This window comes from Hyla sarda, chromosome 2 (assembly GCF_029499605.1).
Source record: "Hyla sarda isolate aHylSar1 chromosome 2, aHylSar1.hap1, whole genome shotgun sequence".
NCBI lineage: Eukaryota > Metazoa > Chordata > Amphibia > Anura > Hylidae > Hyla > Hyla sarda.
In genome coordinates this window covers 10,971,080-10,992,802 of record NC_079190.1, presented here as the reverse complement: position 1 = coordinate 10,992,802, position 21,723 = coordinate 10,971,080, and the positions used below count along the sequence as shown (strand labels likewise).

The following is a 21,723-nucleotide window of genomic DNA, read 5'->3' as shown; positions in this document are numbered from 1 at the left end:
CTTCATGGGCCTTGAGGACCCGGAATCTTCATGGGCCTTGAGGACCCGTAATGTTGGTATGCCTTGAAGACCCGGAATGTTGGTGGGCCTTGAGGACCCGGAATGTTGGTATGCCTTGTGGACCTGGAATGTTGGTGGGCCTTGTGGACCCGGAATGTTGGTAGGCCTTGAGGACCTGGAATGTTGGTATGCCTTGTGGACCCGAAATGTTGGTGGGCCTTGTGGACCCGGAATGTTGGTGGGCCTTGAGGACCTGGAATGTTGGTATGCCTTGTGGACCTGGAATGTTGGTAGGCTTTGAGGACCTGGAATGTTGGTAGGCTTTGAGGACCTGGAATGTTGGTGGGCCTTGAGGACCGTGAATGTTGGTGGGCCTTGAGGACCGTGAATGTTGGTGGGCCTTGAGGACCTGGAATGTTGGTGGGCCTTGAGGACCCTGAATGTTGGTGGGCCTTGAGGACTCGGATGTTAGTGGGCCTTGAGAATCCGAAATGTTGGTAGGCTTTGAGGACCCTGAATGTTGGTGGGCCTTGTGGACTGGGTTGAGGACCACTGCTTTAGAGGAACCCGATTTCACTAGGTTGAAGGTAGGACAGGTCAATACAGTCTTTTTTTCCCTGTTATCAGCCAATGGAGAGGGAGTGCAGGAAACTTCATTTCCAAGGGTAGTGACCCTTTAAAATAACTATATTTGTATTTATGATGAAGCGCCAGGTGGAGAGGACATCTGTGAGGAGAACAAACCTCACAACATCATGTATGGAAATATCCCCCGCAGCTAAATATACCGCACACTTATCAACATTCTCCTCCCAGAATGTTTACATGAAGAAGAATGTTTAAAAATATCTAATATATCTAAAGTAAAACAGTAAATGTGCATAGGGGGCATTATTATAGTTATATTCTTGTATATAGGAGCAGTATTATAGTAGTTATATTCTTGTATATAGGAGACAGTATTATAGTAGATATATTCTTGTATATAGGAGCAGTATTATAGTAGTTATATTCTTGTATATAGGAGCAGTATTATAGTAGTTATATTCCTGTATATAGGAGCAGTATTATAGTAGTTATATTCCTGTATATAGGAGCAGTATTATAGTAGTTATATTCTTGTATATAGGAGGCAGTATTATAGTAGTTATATTCTTGTATATAGGGGCAGTATTATAGTAGTTATATTCTTGTATATAGGGGCAGTATTATAGTAGTTATATTCTTGTATATAGGAGCAGTATTATAGTAGTTATATTCTTGTATATAGGAGCAGTATTATAGTAGTTATATTCTTGTATATAGGAGCAGTATTATAATAGTTATATTCTTGTATATAGGAGCAGTATTATAGTAGTTATATTCTTGTACATAGGGGCAGTATTATAGTAGTTATATTCTTGTATATAGGAGCAGTATTATAGTAGTTATATTCTTGTATATAGGAGCAGTATTATATTAGTTATATTCTTGTATATAGGAGCAGTATTATAGTAGTTATATTCTTGTATATAGGAGGCAGTATTATAGTAGTTATATTCTTGTATATAGGGGCAGTATTATAGTAGTTATATTCTTGTATATAGGAGCAGTATTATAGTAGTTATATTCTTATATATAGGAGCAGTATTATAGTAGTTATATTCTTGTATATAGGGACAGTATTATAGTAGTTATATTCTTGTATATAGGAGCAGTATTATAGTAGTTATATTCTTGTATATAGGAGGCAGTATTATAGTAGTTATATTCTTGTATATAGGAGCAGTATTATAGTAGTTCTTTTCTTGTATATAGGATCAGTATTATAGTAGTTATATTCTTGTATATAGGAGCAGTATTATAGTAGTTATATTCTTGTATATAGGAGCAGTATTATAGTAGTTATATTCTTGTATATAGGAGCAGTATTATAATAGTTATATTCTTGTATATAGGGGCAGTATTATAGTAGTTATATTCTTGTATATAGGAGCAGTATTATAGTAGTTATATTCTTATATATAGGAGACAGTATTATAGCAGTTATATTCTTGTATATAGGAGGCAGTATTATAGTAGTTATATTCTTGTATATAGGAGGCAATTTTTATTGTGAAAACAAACAAAATTACAATTAACATAAATTCTTACAATGCAAAACAAAAATAACAAGCATTGTACACACAATGACTACTCAACTAGAGTATGTACAGAGTAATATTAAACTTAGAAAGTCCACATTTGCTGGAAAAGGAAAAACACAAAAAAATTTAATAAAATAACATGACATCATCCGTGTTAAACCAAAGAGACATTCCTTCATAATTTCCCATTATTTTGGTTCCTCCGTATCTCTAATGATTTTACCCACTGGAGCTCGGACATGATCTGTCTTACTGCTGTGATGTGGTGGAATGGCTCATTGTGTATGGACACTCTGGTTCTCATGTGCCAATGGTAATATTTAGTGATAGTAATTATAATGTACATAGTCCCCCTGTCTACAGTCCTGTTACTGGATGGTACAGCATATATGATGTCAGGATACGTCAGGTTCTGCAGTAATGGGATGTTCAGCTTACCGGACACTTCTTCCCATATCCTCCTCCCGCCCCTGCAGTCAGATATGAAATGCTCCATAGTCTCCTCCTGCTGACAACCCAGAGGACAGTTCCTATCAGAAACGCTTAGATATTTCAGGTTACCCCTGACAAAGAGCCTCCCATGGAGCGACAGCCAAGCTATGTCAAAGAATTTTGCGGGGAGTCGTTTCCCATTGAGGAACTTTAGACTTTCCTGTAAAGTGCTGGTCACACAATCCCTCAAGGCAAGCGGAGAGCAGAAGAAAGCCCTACAAACCCTTACGTATAGATCCTTCCTTGGCTTACTCTCTATATAGGACTTCTCAATGCGCCATCTCTTCAGACATCTGAGCCCGTATTCCAGGTACGGGGGGAGGTAGTCACGCGTCCATCTCCCCCTCTTGAGACTGCCGCCTCGCACCCAAGACTCTGCAAAAGGCAATATCCAGTCCCTGATACTATTCGCCCACAGGGAGCTGTTGTTTGAGTCCATGCAACCAAAATTAACTTTTAGAAACATGGAGTCAAAGAACACCCTTGGATTCAGCATATCCAACCCACCCTCTCTCCTCTGTAGGTAGGTGACCCCTCTTTTTATCAGATTCAACCTGTTCCCCCAGAACATTTGGAAGAACAGGCTAAAGAGCCGAGCGGAGAAAGATTCTGGCAAAGGAAAAACAACAGAGACATACAAAAAGACGGGGACCAGGTAAGTCTTCAACATTTTAACCCTTTCTCTATAGGTCAGCCTCCAGTTCTTCCAGCGCTGAACCTTTGCATTTCCGGCTTCCAACTTCTCTTCCCAATTTAGTTTGGCGTTATCGTCCCTCCCGAATTTGACCCCTAGGATTTTAATATAGGAGGAGGCTCTCACAAATTGGGGCAGATCAAAATCTGGGTCAGTATCTGATACCCAGAGAGCTTGACTCTTCTCAAGGTTGACCAGAGACCCTGAGGCCTCCGAGTAACTTCTGATGGCCGCAGACAACATCTCCACCTCACGAGGCTCAGATATCACTACGGTCACATCATCCGCGTAGGCAACAACACTCAGGGGTAGGCAGTGGGGGACCGGCACCCCCTGAAAACCACACTCCTGCAGTGACCTCAGAAACGGGTCTAAGGCAAATACATACAGCAGCGGGCTCAGTGGGCAACCTTGTCTCACCCCCGCCTCAACCCTGAAGGTGTCACCCTGCCAACCATTGATCAGAGGAAAGCTCTCGGCCTCACAATACAAAGTCTTCAGCCAATCGATGAATTGTCCCGGAATACCGTACTTTGACAAAGTGGCCCATAGATACTCATGATCTACTCTGTCAAAGGCTTTAGCCTGGTCAAGACTGACAACATATCTCCCACACCTCAGGGCTTTACATCTCTCAAACATCTCCCTTATGGAGATCACTGCCCCAGAGATGTTCCGCCCTTTTACTGTGCCATACTGACAGCCTGCCAACAGTGCCGGGGACAGACAAACTAACCTAGAAAACAGGATTTTTGCCAGAATCTTCCTGTCGACATTCAAGAGGGCAATTGGCCTCCAGTTCTTGATGTCACTCGGCTCTTTACCTTTAGACAGCAGAATCAGCGAGGACACTCTCATGGATGGAGGCATCAGGTGACTTTCTAGACAATTTGTGTAAACATCCACGAGGATTGGAGCCAAGAGGTCTCTGAATGTCTTATAGAATTCTGCTGTTATCCCATCTGGACCTGGTGCCTTCTTCACATGTAACTTATCAATGGCCTCTTTGACCTCTGCCACCGTCAATTCTGCTGTCAAAGGAGAAAAGTCCAAATCATTAGTATCAGGGAGCGGAGTCGCCTCCAAGAATTGGGTCATCTTGTCTCTATCCAAAACCTTCCTCTGAAACAAGTCAGCATAGTACGATCTCACCACCCCCAGGATACCCTCCCGAGATTCCTGCAAAACACCCTGGGAGTCAGTGAGACCGGTGACAGATTTATTTGCCACCCGCTCCCAGCAATTCTCAAAGGGATCAGAAGACCCTAAGGACCCATAATCCCGTTCAAGAACCAGGGAGGTATACCTGCTGTACTGATACTGCCTTATCTCAGATTTCAGCCGGTCTATCCTTTGTTGGTCCCCACCCGCCGAATACAGTGACTCCAATTCTTTCCGCAGCTTGAGATACTGGCCATACTTACTCTTCCCCTTTATAACTGACAGTCTCTTTAAGAGGGTTCTGATCTCATCCTTGACATCCTCCCACCAGGCGGCCATATCATCATAGAAGTCCACCCTCTCTAGTTGACCCTGTATAAGAGAGTGAACCTGTCTCTGCACAGAAGGATCCTCTAATAGACTGGAATTCAGTCTCCACAACCCTCTACCTGTCTCAGGACCCTGTGTGACACCCAAACAGAAATATAAGGCCAGATGGTCAGAATAAGGGACGATCTTCTCATCTTTCTCACCAATCGTCTCTGTAGGACTAACCAGAGCCAAATCTATCCTACTGCTTCTTCCACCACAAAAATAGGTAAACTTTGCCTTCCGACCACCCTGCACAAACACATCTGACAACCCGGCCTGTAGAATGATTTGGTTTAAGACCTTGGAGTCTCGTGTTAGAGGTCTATTAGATGTTCTGTCACTAGTTGTTCTGGAGGCATTAAAATCTCCAGCCAAGATGACGGGGACAGACGTGAAGAGATATGGCTTCACTTCATTATAAAGGTTAACCCTTTCAGTCACTGTCTGTGAACCATAGATATTAATGAGTCGGAGCCTTCTACCCCGAATAGTAACTTCTAGCATTAGGCACCTTCCCATCAATACCTCTGTCAGCCTATGTACAGTTACATCATTGGTGGTAAAGAGGATAGAGACCCCGGCACTTGGTTCCACAGCCAGTGACCAAAAGGATGGACCAGACCGCCATTCACGCTCTGCTTCACGTAACAGTCCTTGAGTATTTAAACGTGTCTCCTGTAAGAAGAAGATGTCAGCATCAATAGACTTTAGATGGTCATATACGACGTGTCTGGTCCTCCTCACTCTGACACTGTTCACATTACTGGAGAACACTTTAAGGGTAAAGTCGGCCATCATAACAAAGGAAAGCAGAAGAAGCAGAGATGTCACCCCCATCATCACAGATCTGAGTCTGAGCCCTCCTGCTGACCACCTGTTTCCATGTCCGATTCGGACAGACGTTTATCCCGTGGGGGTCTCCTTTTTGTGGGGGGATCACCCTCTTGGTCTTCATTAAATTCCTCTATCACTCTCTTTAGCTCCCTCTCCATCTCTTCCTCAGCGTCTGACTCTGACAACACACTGTACCTATTTGTGATGGTCATTACACCTGACCCGGGGTCTACTTTCTTTTTGGAGGGCTTTTGGACAGTGGTCCATCCCTCCTCAGGCTTGCGGCTGGTTTTGTCTTTTTTCCGTCTCTTCTGCGGATTTATTGATGCTGGGGCAGAAGAAGACATGGCCACAACCTGCTCAGTGACCTCCCTGTTCCCCTCAGTGGCTCCTGGCTGGGACTGGTCGGGCACTGTGTCACCAATATTGTCACCCATATTGTCACCCCTAGTGTCACCTACAGTGTCACCCATATTGTCACCCCTAGTGTTATGCTGAGGCTCGGGTTGTGTCACTGCTGACCCTGACACCAACGTCTCCTCCTCCAGGTCCTCTGCCCCCTCCAGCAGGTCCTCATCAGGGAAGTCCTTACAGATGTTATGCCAGGCGTCAGGACAGTCCCTGTGGGAGTGACCGGTCTTACCACAGAGGTTGCAGCGGATATTCTGGCAGGTGGCGCTGACATGGCCGATCTCCCCACATAAATTACACTTCACTAGGGTGCACACACTCGCGATATGACCGGTCTTCCCACACTTGAAGCATTTTCTGGGCTGACCTGCATAGAAACAAACCCCTTTTTCCCGACCAATGAAAAATGAATTGGGCAGATGTTGGGTAATGTTATTAATCTGCCGTAACTTTACCAGGACCTTCCACCCGCCCGTCCATATGCCGTCCTCATCCCTGGTCTTAGTCAGGTCTGACATTAGGTCACAGTGCCTTTTTAACCACACAACAATATCCTGGGGGGGGGACAGACTCGTTCCAGAATATAATGGTGACGTTTGCTGTGTCTGGTCTGGAGATGGGGACAAAGCTGAACTTATTCCAGCCATCAGCATCTCTCACCCGGGTGACATGGGCCCAGAAGCGGTCCAGGTCAGACATGAGTTTGAAGCTGACGTCATAGCCCTGCCTGTCAGGAAGGTTTATCACTGCCAGGATGTTAGATGGCAGGAAGCCCATTTGGTGGCACAGAAGTTCACGGACCACAAACCTCCTGTCAGGCAGCTCCTCCTTGGCCCCTCTATGTCTGAACCTGACCACGTTCCTCCTCTTGAAAGCCTGACCCGTATAGTTTACATTGGACATGAATGGTGACCCACGACTCCAGGCATTACCAGAGGAGGCGCCACTACTTCTACCCTCCTGCTGTACTTGGGGGCGCTGTGGTGGCTGCTGACCAGCCGTACTAGGGGGGTCTGACACTTGTGTGACTAAAGGGGAAGTGCTGTGCATCAGACTGTACAGCCCCCTCCCCACCATCAACCTCTATACTCTGGGGGTCACAAGCCTCTGAAGGCTGAACTAATGGTGGACCTGACCCCAGAGATGACCCCAGATCCCACACAGACTGTGAAGCGCCCCCCTCTGCAGACACATTATCAGTAATATCACATACAGTCATATCATTGCAGTCACTGGCAGCATGATCTTGCACTACAGAGCCCAGCAAGCCCTGCAGAGCCATGTCCTGTGAACTCTCTGCTGCACTGCTGCCTTCAGGTAAGAGTCCACAGTCCTGCTGCTCTCTACTGCCCCCAGGGGCTTGTGGTGACTGCACTGCTGTTACAGAGTTACCTTCAGGTATGTTTCCATAGTCCTGCTTCACCGTGCTGACTGCTGGGACTTGTGGTACCTCTGGAGGAGTCTCTGCAGGTCTCTGATGTTGCTGGACGCTTGCTTCTGCTTGTCTGTACAAATCCCCTTTTTCAAAAGGGAAGCTGGCTGGTCTGAGGAGTGGTCTTGCACAGGACTGCTGGATGTCCTCTTGTCTTGCACAGGACTGCTGGATGTCATCTGGACAGGTTGTAGACTTGGGTTCAGCAGTAGATGTAGATGACTTTGTTGCTGGTCTCTCCTTATATCCCTCAAATCTTTGCTGATTCCTGAAGGTTTCAGCGACTGGTCCCATCCGCTCCAATACGTCCTCCATGTCCTGCACAGTGTCAGCGAGCTGCACAGCGAGGGAGCTCAGCTTCTTATCATGTACAGCCTGGTTATTGGGGTTTGCTGCCTTTAGCTTGTAAATACATTCAATTTGTTTCTGCAGCTGTAACTTTGTCTTTTTTAAAGTCTCAAGTCTCTTTACCAGAGCTGGGATCTGCTCGGCCAAACACAGTTCAGGCGCCCGCTGAGTATTGGGGGGCCGTGCTGGTGGGGTACTCACAGGACTCTACTTCTGAGGTGGGATCTGACTCGGTGCGGCTGTGGTCACTGCTGTGGGGCCACAATCTCCAGACTGGGGACTGGGCCCCTGGTTCTTCTCAGTGACCGCACTTGTGGCCCCCTGAAGCCTTCCTGCTGTACTCCCTCTGGTCCCCTCTGGCGTGCTTGTAACTTTTGCGCTGCTCCCGCTCCCGTATCGTGTGCGGTCAGACCGTATCAGGACAGGCTGCTGCAGATTCTCCTGCATGGTCTGCTTCTCCAGGGATGTTCTCCTCTGTCTGACTGCAGGAGGGGTGGATTGTACCTGCAGCCATTACCTTACTTGATTCCTTCTTTAGTTCCACAGCTTTCTTCTCATCTGTGCTTCTTGCTGCACCAGAACTGACAACATTCTGAACATTTCTCACATCCATAGAAACTTTAGGATTTTCATCCATGGTTTGTGGTGTCTGGGGATTAATTCCCAGAATAGGCCGAGAAGCCTGGGCCTTGCTTGGGGAGCTTCCCCACCCAGGGTGGCCCCGCCCTGGGCTTTCTCCAGACATCAGGAGAGCTACACACACACAACCTCTCAGCTAGGAGGCAGTATTATAGTAGTTATATTCTTGTATATAGGAGCAGTATTATAGTAGTTATATTCTTGTATATAGGAGCAGTATTTTAGTAGTTATATTCTTGTATATAGGAGGCAGTATTATAGTAGTTATATTCTTGTATATAGAAGCAGTATTATAGTAGTTATATTCTTGTATATAGGAGCAGTATTATAGTAGTTATATTCTTGTATATAGGAGCAGTATTTTAGTAGTTATATTCTTGTATATAGGAGCAGTATTATAGTAGTTATATTCTTGTATATAGGAGCAGTATTATAGCAGTTATATTCTTGTATATAGGAGCCGTATTATAGTAGTTATATTCTTGTATATAGGAGGCAGTATTATAGTAGTTGTAGTCTTGTATATAGGAGCAGTATTATAGTAGTTATATTCTTGTATATATCAGCAGTATTATAGCAGTTATATTCTTGTATATAGGAGCAGTATTATAGTAGTTATATTCTTGTATATAGGAGCAGTATTATAGTAGTTATATTCTTGTATATAGGAACAGTATTATAGTAGTTATATTCTTGTATATAGGAGCAGTATTATAGTAGTTATATTCTTGTATATAGGAGGCAGTATTATAGCAGTTATATTTTTGTATATAGAAGGCAGTATTATAGTAGTTATATTCTTGTATATAGGAGGCAGTATTATAGTAGTTATATTCTTGTATATAGGAGGCAGTATTATAGCAGTTATATTTTTGTATATAGGAGGCAGTATTATAGTAGTTATATTCTTGTATATAGGAGCAGTATTATAGTAGTTATATTCTTGTATATAGGAGCAGTATTATAGTAGTTATATTCTTGTATATAGGAACAGTATTATAGTAGTTATATTCTTGTATATAGGAGCAGTATTATAGTAGTTATATTCTTGTATATAGGAGCAGTATTATAGTAGTTATATTCTTGTATATAGGAGACAGTATTATAGTAGTTATATTCTTGTATATAGGAGCAGTATTATAGTAGTTATATTCTTGTATATAGGAACAGTATTATAGTAGTTATATTCTTGTATATAGGAGCAGTATTATAGTAGTTATATTCTTGTACATAGGAGGCAGTATTATAGTAGTTATATCCTAATATATAGGAGCAGTATTATAGTAGTTATATTCTTGTATATAGGAGGCAGTATTATAGCAGTTATATTTTTGTATATAGGAGGCTGTATTATAGTATTTTCTTTTACATTGCAAAACTACAACTCTTATAGTCAAAAAGCATCTAAAGCAGCATTTTTCCAATCAGTATGCATCCAGCTATTCCGAAACTACAACTCCCAGCATGCCCAGACAAGGGCTGTCTGTGCATGCTGGGAGTTGTAGTTGTGCAACATCTGGAGACACCCTTGTTGGGAAACCCCAATCCAAAGTGAGGATATGAAAAACAAGGTATATAAGAAATTAATTATATTAGTTTCTGTGGTTACACTCAATGCCGGGCAGCAGCGTTAAAGCCCAGAATGTATCCCTGTCTGCAACAGTCCTGGTCACATTCCTGCCCCATGGCACTGCCACGTTGCTGCCAGGTTCTCACAGCCTGCAGTGCTCTGTGTGTTTGTTGCCACCTAGGCTTGAGGTAGTGGTGAGAACATGAAGCTTCTCATGCTGCTTATTTATACAGCGGTGATTTAGGACGCACACAGAGCTGAGAAGATGAGACCTGACAGGCTGTGAAGACTGTACACAGTCTGGTATACAGACACAACTTCCCAGAATGCAAATCACCAGCTCATGTTCTGTGCAGACAATGAGATATTTCGGCTCTAAGAAAAGAATTATGATTACAATGGTCGCTCAACATACGATGGTAATTCGTTCTCATCGTTTGTCGAATCCATCGTATGTTGAGGGATTCGTGAAATGTAAAAAATGCATTTAATACTCACCTGTCCCCGCCGCTCCGGACCGCGTCCTCACCGCTCCCGATGCTGTCCCAGGGGCTCCCGATGCTGTCCCAGGGGCTCCCGATGCTGTCCCAGGGGCTCCCGATGCTGTCCCAGGGGCTCCCGATGCTGTCCCGCTGCTCCGGTGTCTTCTTCGCGATCCTCCGGCGTTTTCCACATCTTCTCCGGTGTCCGGGCCTCGCTTTCTGGTTACGTTATTACGGGACGGTGTGCATAGCGACGTATTAATCACGCTGGAAAGCGAGGCCCGGACCCCGGAGAAGATGCGGAAAACACCGGAGGATCGCGAAGTGAACCCGGAGCAGGGGATAGGTAAGTGAACCTGTCCGGGATGCTTAAACTGCTATCCGACAGCAGCTTAAGCATTTTGCTCTGTCGGATAGCAGTTAATGCGATGGCCCCGACATATAAAAGCATCGTATGTCGGGGGGTTACTGTACAGCTCTGGAGAACAATTGTATCTTCTCAGCTGAGTGCAGGACTAGCTATGTACAATGTATCAGTCTGGGGTCCAGGATGTTTAGCTCACAGAGCATTGTCTAGACTGGCTACAATTGTATCACTTCTCAGATGAAAGCAGGACTAGCTATGTACAATGTATCAGTCTGGAGTCCAGGATGTTTAGCTCACAGAGCATTGTCTAGACTGGATACAATTATATCACTTCTCAGCTGAGAGCAGGACTAGCTATGTACAATGTATCAGTCTGGAGTCCAGGATGTTTAGCTCACAGAGCATTGTCTAGACTGGATACAATTGTATCACTTCTCAGCTGAGAGCAGGACTAGCTATGTACAATGTATCAGTCTGGAGTCCAGGATGTTTAGCTCACAGAGCATTGTCTAGACTGGATACAATTGTATCACTTCTCAGCTGAGAGCAGGACTAGCTATGTACAATGTATCAGTCTGGAGTCCGGGATGTTTAGCTCACAGAGCATTGTCTAGACTGGATACAATTGTATCACTTCTCAGCTGAGAGCAGGACTAGCTATGCACAATGTATCAGTCTGGGGTCCAGGATGTTTAGCTCACAGAGCATTGTCTAGACTGGATACAATTGTATCACTTCTCAGCTGAGAGCAGGACTAGCTATGTACAATGTATCAGTCTGGGGTCCAGGATGTTTAGCTCACAGAGCATTGTCTAGACTGGATACAATTGTATCACTTCTCAGCTGAGAGCAGGACTAGTCATGCACAATGTATCAGTCTGGGGTCCAGGATGTTTAGCTCACAGAGCATTGTCTAGACTGGATACAATTGTATCACTTCTCAGCTGAGAGCAGGACTAGCTATGTACAATGTATCAGTCTGGAGCCCAGGAGGTTTAACTCACAGAGCATTGTCTAGACTGGATACAATTGTATCACTTCTCAGCTGAGAGCAGGACTAGCTATGTACAATGTATCAGTCTGGAGTCCAGGATGTTTAGCTCACAGAGCATTGTCTAGACTGGATACAATTGTATCACTTCTCAGCTGAGAGCAGGACTAGCTATGTACAATGTATCAGTCTGGAGTCCGGGATGTTTAGCTCACAGAGCATTGTCTAGACTGGATACAATTGTATCACTTCTCAGCTGAGAGCAGGACTAGTTATGTACAATGTATGAGTCTGGAGTCCAGGATGTTTAGCTCACAGAGCATTGTCTAGACTGGATACAATTGTATCACTTCTCAGCTGAGAGCAGGACTAGCTATGTACAATGTGTCAGTCTGGAGTCCAGGATGTTTAGCTCACAGAGCATTGTCTAGACTGGATACAATTGTATCACTTCTCAGCTGAGAGCAGGACTAGCTATGCACAATGTATCAGTCTGGGGTCCAGGATGTTTAGCTCACAGAGCATTGTCTAGACTGGATACAATTGTATCACTTCTCAGCTGAGAGCAGGACTAGCTATGTACAATGTATCAGTCTGGTGTCCAGGATGTTTAGCTCACAGAACATTGTCTAGACTGGATACAATTGTATCACTTCTCAGCTGAGAGCAGGACTAGTCATGCACAATGTATCAGTCTGGGGTCCAGGATGTTTAGCTCACAGAGCATTGTCTAGACTGGATACAATTGTATCACTTCTCAGCTGAGAGCAGGACTAGCTATGCACAATGTATCAGTCTGGGGTCCAGGATGTTTAGCTCACAGAGCATTGTCTAGACTGGATACAACTGTAACAAACCATCAGCTTTGAGTAGTAAAAACATACTTATCACGGTGGAAGTAGATGATCATATATGTATGGGGGAGGGGCATCGGATAAGGCAGCAATTGGCTAAATAATCTTTAGATCTTTAAGCTTCTGGACACGTGCAAGACTGTTTCCATACACCAACAGCAAGCAGAGATATTACCAAGTAGTGAGGATAAGGCAAATGATATAATGATTAAGCTTTGTTTACATAGAATCAGGAAACACCATTAGGTCACGGCACGTCATCCCCAGTGAGTCAGTGAATGCTTAAAGATATTGTAGTTGTCAGGAAGCTATAAACTGAATCAGCCGAGGGGAACGAGGGACCCCAGACATAACAGGTAACATGATCCTAGTCTCCCCGCTGAGTCACCAACCGAGGGCACTGTAATCACTCTTTGTGTTCAACTGAGGGCACTGTAAACACTCTTTGTGTTCAACTGAGGGCACTGTAGTCACACTTTGTGGCATTGTTTTCCAACCAAGGTGCCTCCAGCTGTTGCAAAACTACAATTCCCAGCATGCCCGGATAGCCGCAGGCTGGTTAGTAGGTAGGTAGCTAGCCAGGTAGGTAGTTAGCTAGGTAGGCAGGTTGGTAGCTAGGTGGATAGCCAGGTAGCTAGTCAGCTGGGTAGCCAGGTTGGTAAGTAGGTACCCAAGTTGCTAGGTAGCTAGCTTAGAAGGAAGGTAGGTACTGTAGCTTAGTAGGAAGCCAGTTAGAGTTAGCAAAATAGCCAGGTTGGTAGGTAGGTAGCTAGACAGATAGATAGTAAGCTAGGTATCCAGGTTGGTAGCTAGCTAGGTAGGCTGCATGGTTTCTAGGTAGGTACCCAAGAAGATAGGTAGGTAGGTAGCAAGTTAGGTAGCTAGGTAGATAGCCAGGCTGGTAGGTAAGTTTTCCAGAAGGTAGGTAGTAAGTTAGATAGCCAAGTTAGTAGGTAGATTAGCTAGCTTGGCAAGTTATATATTTACATAGTTAGTATGTCCATCAAGTTGAACCAAAGAATTGAAGGGAAGGGGTATGGTGGGATGAAGGGGAAGGGATGTGATTATATATTATCTGTCTACATAGCTAGGTAGATAGCTATGTCACTAGGTAGGTCGCTAAGTAGGTACTTTCCAGTGGTCAGATCAGGATTAAAAAAATAACATAATAGTAATAAATAACACACTCAACTGTGTCTAGTGCAGTACAGACAGGACCGTGTCCTTCCTTTTCACAGAGCAGGTACCAATGAGTAACGTCATCCGTGCCTGCGTTGGGGCAGAAGTTGCGGCCTGCTCTCACTGACAGACATGCGCATACAGTTAAAAGGGGCATTGGCTTGCAATTGGAAGCAGCGAGCGCCATTGCCGGGCAGTGAGCTTAAGCTTTGAATTATAAAAATAATACATATATATGTATATGAAGAAAAAAATCTCGGGCTACAAATTGCTGTTCCCTGTCATAGTGCCACCTTGGTCCAATGGTAGGGTCGGCCCTGGAACTGAACCACAGAGTAATGTAATCACCTAAAAAAATTCAGAATTGTATTTAGTTTTTTTTGTTTTTTATTTATTTATTTTTTGGTCCATAGTACATTACATGGTAAAATGAAGAGACTCCTGGTCACTGTGACTCCTAGTGCTGGAGAGCCAAGTAATATAACAGAACAGGGGCCCCTTTCCACGGTCGCAAGGAGACGCTTTACAATGACGGCATTGACAGCACGAGAGATAATAACATATAATGGCAACAGACCGTCCATGTTCACAGTCTCTCCATCCTCAGCAACCTGAAGTTGAAGTGGTATTAGCGCTTCAAGCATGTAGGTGGCCGCCAATACCTTGAAGGGGTACTCCGGCGCTAAGACATCTTATCCCCTATCCAAAGGATAGGGGATAAGATGCCTGATTGCGGGGGTCCTGCCGCTGGGGACCCCCGTGATCTTCCACGCCGCACCCCGTTAGAATTAGTCCCTAGAGCGTGTTCGTTCCTCGTCTGATTACTGGCGATCACAGGGACGGAGCAGTGTGACGTCACGGCTGTCACGCCCCCTCCCATAGACTTGCATTGAGGGGGCGGAGCATGACGTCACACGGGGCGGAGCATGACATCACACGGGGGCAGAGCCGTGACTTCACACTGCTCCGTCCCCGTGATTGCCAGTAATCAGACCCGGAGCGAACAAGCTCTGGGGACTGATTCTAACGGGGTGCTGCATGCAAGATCACAGGGGTCCCCAGCGGCGGGACCCCCGCGATCAGGCATCTTATCCCCTATCCTTTGGATAGGGGATAAGATGTCTTAGCGCCGGAGTACCACTTTAAAAAATCACCCAGAATTGCAAGCCTGTCTAGCCCTTCTTCTGACTAAAATGGCCATGATGTCTCTGGCTGCAGGTTTGAAATCCACCTGGCACCAAGACCTAGAACCCGTCAAAGCTGAGGTTTTTCAATTAAACTCCCAAGTATCAGAGCTGGAAAATTGTCGGTTACCACTGAAATGCAACAAATACGCGAGACCACGTCTTCTATTCTCACTCAACAGTCTCTGCTTTTAGATCATTTAGATGATATTGAAAACAGAAATATGAGAAATAACATCCATGTCAAAGGCCTTCCAGAATCTGTACCTCCTCAGGATTAATAAAAAAGGGAAAGAAAAGCAACAAGGGGTGCGCCCCTAGTGAGGACCGTTTGGGGGTGACCCAGAGCAGAAGCAAAGAGGGGTCCTTACCCTTATGTGTTGCGTTCAGGGCACAACACCGACAGTGGCGTCTGGAGAGAAGGATAGCCGGACCGCTGCCGAAAGGAACGTCCCGGAGTGACGTCAGTCTATCCGGTAGGGGTACAATATAGAGATATGAAAACGGGTTCCTCTAAATGAAGGCGCTGGTCCCCAGGTATTTTAATGACGTTTTATTTGAAACACGTTTCAATCCCAGACAGGGATCTTCATCAGGCATCAACTGCATGCCACCTTGAAGCCTCTCCTACGCCTATTGCAAAATGTCAATATTGTGTACCAATGGGGGTATCCATTTTTACTGACAGCGAGACATGGTTACATTGTGGCCACACTTCAGCCCCTGGATGGTCTCCACAACTTCATGATGACCTTCAAACTACCACCTGTGTCATTGATGAGCTGGGAGCAACTCTATCTCCCACTGACTATCCCAAAGCCCACTGTTGCTGATCATAGACCATGACATGACAACCCAAAGGGAACTCTAAATGTACAATACAAATAGAGAAACACAGCCGCACATCCACCATTTGTATTTTGATCTGATTGCTTCTCAGCATAAATTAAAAAACTAACAGGTTGTTAGTATACATTTTGATCAAAAAGTACAAGCCCAATCGCCACGTCAAGGCCACCTAGTCAGAGTGGGTACCCAACCTAACACTGGTGTAGCACCGTGGGGCGACCACTGCCTCCGAGACACCATGCCCACAGGGGGAGCGACCCAGTGGCCAGGCAGCCCCACTGCTGCCCGATCAAACCCTTGGCTTTGGGTCGCACCACCCAACAGACAAAGCATCACAGAAACAATGGCTTCCACAGAGAACCACACCAGTGTGAACACCTACCATGTGCTCCCTGCCAGAGGGCTGAGAGAATGTAAGGAGGAAACTCATATGCAATCTCCTGCTAATTAAAAACGCCTGGGCCAAATGGGTGGAGTGAAGTGCTGGCCATATAAGAAGGGAGAGACTACAAATTTACAACACAAATAGAGAAACATAGCCCATTTGTGGTCGGGCAGCAGTGGGGCTGCCTGGCCACTGGGTTGCTCCCCCTGTGGGCATGGTGTTGTGGTGGTAGTGGCCGCCGCACGGTGCTACGCCAATGTTGAGTTAGGGACCAACTCTAAATAGGTGGCCTTGACGTGGCGAGTGGGCTTTTTGATCAAAATGTATACTAACGTAGGAAGAACATCACTTGTACGAAACGGAGATTTGTCGCCCAGATTCCCCCCACTGTATGTCTCCCTTCCTAATTATGTGAGTATCTTTTGCATATGCAATAAAGCATGAAGATTTGAAGTACCGGTGAGTGCGGATTTTCCTTAGATCTTATATCAACTGTATGACTTGGAACACTATGCAATCAGAGCACCACCATATACTTCACCACAGCTAGTTCCAGCAGTACCTTGTCTCACCGATCCAGATCATCCGCAGTGCCACACGCATCTCTTCACACATTGTGTTTGAATTTATGCTGAGAAGCAAATAGATCAATATACAAATTGTGCATGTGCGGCTGTGTTTCTTTTTCTCTATTTTTGTTTTCCAAAGGGAACTCTGCCATGGACCACCTACCTCTTAAGCAAAAACGCAAGACCTAATCCATTTTTCAGGTTATGTGCTGCTCTACTTTTGACTGTCCTAGAATTTTTGTAAACTCAACCCTTTGGCTTATCAGCCTAACATGTTTAAATTACTGCCAGGCCGCATGCCTCTATCTGTGATGGCCCTAGTGGCCTCTATGGGGGAGATTTATTTAAACCCATCCAGAGGAAAAGTTGCTAAGTTGCCCATAGCAACCAATCAGATCGCTGCTTTCATTTTTTAGAGGCCTTTTCAAAAATGAAAGAAGCGATCTGATTGGTTGCTATGGGCAACTCAGCAACTTTTCTGCTGGACAGGTTTTGATTAATCTCCCCCTAGCACCTAACCTGAGGATTCGTTTTTCTATCTCTCCTTTCTTTTTCCATAATCTCTCCTTTTTTCTCATAGGATGTTGAAGTACATGATCCTTTTTATAGGTTTGCCTTGTTCTACTGTTTACATATCTCCCAATGTAGTTCCATATGGTCCCTGGACCATGAATTATCTATATAGCCTTCTTGGTTTCCGCACTCCTCTCACCCACTGTTTGGAGTTCCATGATTCACTGTTCTTGTTCTTGTTCCATGCATTTTACTTGTAGATTGAGTTCCCCACTAATTCCTCTTTCACGTTACTCCACTAGCATGACACCTGGACTGGTTCTGGTTGTGTCCCACCTGGCCCTTATGGCCTTTGTCTTTAGTCCCTGTCTTTAGTCTTTAGTCCTCTAGAATCTCTTCATAAATAATCTCAACAAGAACAGGTTCTCAGAGATCTCATAAGAGTTCACCAGGAATTATTAACCGTGTTGAATTCTAATACTGCTATTATAGGCAACTTACGGGCAAGCTCTTTTAAGAATAGGGTAATAAATCTGGTAAATGATTAACTAGAGCGCTCAGAGAGAACAGATCTTCTCTCTTTATTTCCTCCATTCCAAGTCCCTTTGGATCTTTCTCCCACCTTACTCCTGACATTCTCTCAGCCTTCTGCCAATATTTCACCTCTTTACAATCTTCCCAAACCCACTCACTCACGGACGCCCCCCACACCTCTCCCTACGAATCTACATCTACTCTACAGCTTTAACAACACTTTCTGCAGACTCTATCACTTCTCTGGAGGCGCCGTTCTCCTCGGAGGAATTTGGCACGGCTATTACATCACTGCCGGCAGGTAAATGCCCGGGGCCTGATGGCTAAGCTAAGATATACAGCCAAGTTTTACAAATCCCTCCAACTGGAACTGTCTGTTCCCCTTCTGTCCACCTTCAATATGATTTCAGATTCTTCTTCTTCTCCACAATCTTTCTTATGTGCCTTTATTACGGTAATCCCTAAAGAGGGAAAAGACCCTACTCTGTGTCCGAGTTATCGCCCCATCTCTTTGCTCAACACAGATACTAAACTCTTCCCTAACTTGATAGCGAATAGGTTGGCAATCCACATGGGCACCCTAGTCCACCTGGATCAGGTGGGGTTCATTCTCAGTAGACAGGCGAGCGATAACACCCTCCGGGCTTTCTCACTGTCCATTACGCCTGTAAGGCTGCATTCACATCACGATTTCTCCATCTGACCTGAGTACACGATTTTTATAACTTAAAATCGTATGAAATCGTATATAAAGTCGGATCCATTGACCTCCATAAAAAAATCGGATCCATTACACACATCCGATTTGATCCGCATCCGATTTCACACGATTTTTGTTCTGAACAATTTCGTGTGAAACCGGATGCGGATCAAATCGGATGTGTGTAATGGATCCGATTTTTTAATGGAGGTCAATGGATCCGACTTTATATACGATTTCATACGATTTTAAGTTATAAAAATCGTGTACTCAGGTCAGATGGAGAAATTGGAGAAATCGTGATGTGAATGCAGCCTAAGCATAATGTTACATTATTTTTTGTTATCCTTGTATGTGGAGAAAGCCTTTGACCATGTGGACTGGGGCTTCCTTGTGGCCATATTATTGCAGATTTGGGCACCCTAATGAAGGCACGCATTATGGCTCTCTACACGAAACCTCAAGGTTCGTGTCAATGGCCAATTGTCCCCTCCTTTTGACATTTTTAATGGAATGTCTTCACTTTTAAATGTTCTGTGTATGGAGCATCTCCTAAACACCATCTGTCAGAACCCAGACATACAGGGACTCCAAAATGCCTTGCACCATTACAAATGCTCTGCCTTTGCGAATAACTTAATGCATTTTTTGTCTTCTCCAACTGCTGATTTGAAGGATACGTTTCATATTAACTTTCCTTCCTTCTTATATACTATAAAAACAGTCTTGGTCAGTTGGGAGCGTAAAGACTTTTCTTTGTTGGGGAGAATTCATATTTTAAAAATGAACGCGTTACCTCGCCTTTTATACTTATTCTCGGGCATTCCAGTAAACCCACCTCAGACCTTGTTTAGGGGACTCTCTTTGCTCCTATCTGGTTTTGTCTGGGCACACAAGCATCCGAGGGTGGCGTTGAGTCCTCACTAGACATAAATCTGACGGTGGTCTGGGCCTCCCGGACTGCCTTTTTTTAATCACTTGGCTGCAGTCATAACCAGGGTCCTAGACGGTCATGGTACGAGTTGGTGCCATGTACCTGTCCTCTTGTCACTAAGAAATGGGTCGCCCTCGAACGTAGTGCAACTCACCTTGATCCCAGTTCCCTTTGATGGCTCCCTAATAGCATGTTATCTGCCAGAGCCATTGCCACTCTCTCCTCGTTGTGAATCTGTGTGATTCTATCTTGAAGGACATTCCCCTCTTTGCCCCTAATTGAACTCTATCTCCAGTGTTTGGAAACTCTGCCTTTTCACCTGCCCTCACTGCTCCCACCTTCTTAGGACACCCACGGGAAGAGGGTACAACCTTCTCTTATTTTCTGACCCCGACAACTTTAAAGCCCCTGCTACCTCCTCTCAGCTGTTTCAGTATAACCAGCTCTGCCATTTTTATGCCACAGCTGAAACTCCTCTGAACTTCCATCGAACCCTTTCCTCTTTTGAGAACCTCTGTGCCTCCAGCTCCCGGACCTACCACCCAATCAGTTCTCTGTAAGCTCTTCTTTTGGACACTCTTGGTGAAGACCCACTCCCTTTACGTAAAGTTTGGGAAATGGAACTCAAACACACGTTAACAGATGAGGAATGGGGGAGCGTTTGATGACTCTGTGTCACAAACTGTCCATCTCTTGTAAGGCCCAGGAAACAAATTATAAAATCTTAACGAGTTGGTGCCATGTACCTGTCCTCTTGTCACGATTCTATCTGGGTGTCCCAAACGTATGCTGCTGATGTGAAGCGACAGGGGGTGACATGTTACACATCTGGCTGACCTGCCCTTTGCTGACTCCTTTTTGGACACAGGTCCTGGATATCATCCACAGACTTACCTCTATCCGGCTTAACATGGAGCCAGGCCCTCTCTTGCTCTCTGTCTTCCCCCCCTGCCCTCCCGAAATGGCCTGCTCGTCTACTTAGATGTATGCTCCTAGTGGCTAGAATGGTTATTCCCAGATTTTGGAAATCTACCTCCCCTCCAACTATTTCTTCCCGGTACCAGGAGCTTCTTGCATTAATACAGAATGGAAGAACTCATAGCCGATTCTAGGAAACAGAGAAACACCACCTTATTTGGGGCCCTTGGGTTGAGTTCTCATCCTCTGACGAATATAGGTCCTTGCACCTGATGACCTAGCCATTTTCTCTTATTTAGCATTTTTTGTGTGTGTGCCCCCACATACTGTCTCAGCTTATCCCCCCCGCCTGGGGTCGGGCCAGTATGTACCGTTCCGAGAGGTTTGTATCACTTCCTGCCTGTATCTCTTTCACTTATTCTTTATATCCTTTCCTATCTTTTTTCTCTTTGTTTATTACCTTTTCTAGGATCTTTGTTCCCTCTTCTTCTTCTCCTTTCTTCATCTCTCTTTCCCCCTCACTTCTTGTTGTGGTTTTTCTTTTCTCCTTCTTTCTTATATTAAGTGCCCCAATGTCGCTATTTGTGAACGAAACTTACACGAAACGTTTTACTGTTTCCAAACCTTGGTATTTTTTTATTTTTTTTGCTGTTGCTTTCTTCCGGTCACACATATTCATGGGGATTTTGTTTTCCACTAGTTGTTCTGTGCTATTGGGGACACTCATGTGTCTCTTTACGTAGCCTTACGGCTTTTTGTCAATAGTTTGTTTGCTTGTTTTAATAAAACTTTAATTAAACAAACAGACAAACAAAAAAATGAGTAAAGTTTTGTTCCATTCGGTGATCACTTTGGGGGAGATTTATCAAAACCTGTGCAGAGGAAAAGTTGTCCAGTTGCCCATAGCAACCAATCAGATCGCTACTTTCTTTTTTCACAGGCCTTCATGAAAATGAAAGAAGCAAGCTGATTGGTTGCTATGGGCAACTGGGCAAGTTTTCCTCTGCACAGGCTTTGATAAATCTCCCCCTTTGTCATTATGGGATTGAGGGCAGAATGATGGGGACACAAGGAGAAGAGAACAAATTGTGAAGAAAAAGATAAAGGGGGAGATTTATCAAAACCTGTCCGGAGGAAAAGTTGCTCAGATGCCCATAGCAACCAATCAGATCGCTTCTTTCATTT

General features: G+C 44.7%; 1 protein-coding gene across 1 annotated transcript in view; it reads right to left on the bottom strand.

Annotated features, from left to right (window-relative positions):
- PAK1 (p21 (RAC1) activated kinase 1) overlaps positions 1 to 21,288 on the bottom strand; it is a 117,462-nt gene extending 96,174 nt beyond the window's left edge. Inside the window, exon 1 of the mRNA XM_056561149.1 lies at positions 20,999 to 21,288. The gene's annotated coding sequence lies outside the window, so the exon portion shown is untranslated. The remainder of the gene's footprint in view (positions 1 to 20,998) is intronic.
- Positions 21,289 to 21,723: the final 435 nt, after the last annotated feature.